Consider the following 2,257-nt stretch of genomic DNA (forward strand, 5'->3'; position numbering starts at 1 on the left):
AAAATTTTGGAATAAATGATCAATTAAAAGTCTAAAATAAAATGATTAATAATTGAGTTTTAAATTAATGTTTATAATAAATTTGAGCTTTTCATATTTTAAGACGACAAATTCACATAAATGACTATATTAAATTTAGTTGTTTTATATATTTTGATGGATTGATTTAAGATAAAATCCAAGTTACCTTTTATTTTGGATCAGCAATTGAGACAAAATATGTTCAAGTACAACCCAACAGTTAATGTATTTATATTCAAGTCCATGATGTATAAGCCCAAAAAGACGTGATCTCAAATTACTATAGTTCTACTCATGTTTAAAAGTAAGAGCCTCCACCACTCAAGTAAAAAGGGGAGACATTTCCACAAATCAAAAACTACATAAAAAAAAAAAAAAAAAAAAAAGCCTCCAGACAACAAGGGAGGATTTGACGCATTCTACACAGGACACTCCATACATCACAACAAATTCAAAGAATCTCAAGTCCAAAAGCTCTATGTCACAATGAAGCACTGTAATTGCGAAGGTTCCACGTCTTCTTGGACATCAAATCTTCAAACCTTGATATCAAATTTCAAAGTGACACATAGTTTGCTTTATAAATACGGAGGAGATTATGCATCCACATCCAAGAACAAGCTTCAAGCCATTGGGTCCACATTTGGAGTAACGAATTAGGGATTATTTTTAAATCAGAAATTACACAAAATTTTACGTAAACAACTACATTAAAACAATCATACATTTAATCAACGAATGCCCATTAAAATTTTATTATACTTTTAATTGAAATAAATACAATATTTGAAGATAGAATAAATAAGTAGTTAAAATTTAAAAAAATAAATTAATATTGAATAAGCATGAATATAAAATTATCAAAAGAGCTAATTGGTTAAAAAAAATGAATTTCTTGTGAATAAATAAGCAAATATATATATAGGAACATTTTAATTAACTCATATTTTTTCACAGAAGATGTTTACTCTTCAGGCATTGAATTGTAATAAATAACTCCCTGTGGCACATCCCATTGTAATTAATTTAAAATTTCAATAATGTAAAATTGTTATTTTTTTTAAATATATATTAATTAAATAAACAAAACATAATAAAAAGATGAAAATTGTTAGAAGTTATTGGGAGAAGAGTAGGGGAACAAGTACGGAGAGAGACACAGAGAGAGATGGAGGCTGAGAAAAGAAAAAAACTGCTGAAAATATATATTTTTTTAAACAAAGAAATAGATTAAAAAAATTTGAGATACCAAAGAGATGTTTTTTAATTAGAGTAGATTATAACGACCTCTCACAAGATTTGATATAATTATAAATACTTTCTTGTTATTTGCAAAATTATAAATAATCGTTTGATGTTTGATAAAGGTATGAAAATGTTAACTTTGCCCTTATTATTTTTTAATATATAAATTTGTAAACAAAATCGAACGGGGTGGATGGAACTTGGTTCACAATGGCATTTTGGTCAGTTCACTACAAAAAGTAGATTGAAAATCTTACTGATACTAACGAATTGTGTTAATTGCTATTAAAATCAGAGGTACATTGACAATTTTTCAAACAATAAAAAGGTATTCATAATCTCAAGAAAAGTAGTTGTAATTCACCCTTTTAATCTATACTAATATAAAAAGAACAGACCGTCCACACTCACAACTGGCGGTTAACGATACGGCCGTACTAATTTTTCGCAAAGCCAAAAATGACCTTTATGATAAAAAACACTAACTTATTCAGCTTTTTAAAATTTACATTAATTGATAAATTATGTTCTTTCTTTCATTTTGTCAATGTAATATACCGATTTTTATATTTTATTCTTATTTTGAATATATTTTAAAATGTAAAAATTATTTATTATATGCACGTAGAAACGTTTTGCAACAATGATTAATTATAATAAAGCACACATATGCATACGTATAAAATGTGATGAACCATACGGCCTCACCGTGACGGCAAAAATTCTTTAATTTACTGCGGTTTGATTCATTGTACTTAATTTATGTAAGATAAGTACATAACTTTTTAAACTAATAGAAAGTAAACATATCGTACAGTTTATCTATTTTTTTTATTGATATCAGTAAATTTGATAAATTTTTATTATCTATTTATATTAATGAGATGTAATTTCACAAACTACAAATTACCGATATATACACCAAATTTAACCAAAACAAAATTTAATCCATGCATATAATATGCCTTAACCCCCCCCCCCCCCTCCCCCC

Source organism: Sesamum indicum, linkage group LG7, assembly GCF_000512975.1.
Source record: "Sesamum indicum cultivar Zhongzhi No. 13 linkage group LG7, S_indicum_v1.0, whole genome shotgun sequence".
Taxonomy (NCBI): domain Eukaryota; kingdom Viridiplantae; phylum Streptophyta; class Magnoliopsida; order Lamiales; family Pedaliaceae; genus Sesamum; species Sesamum indicum.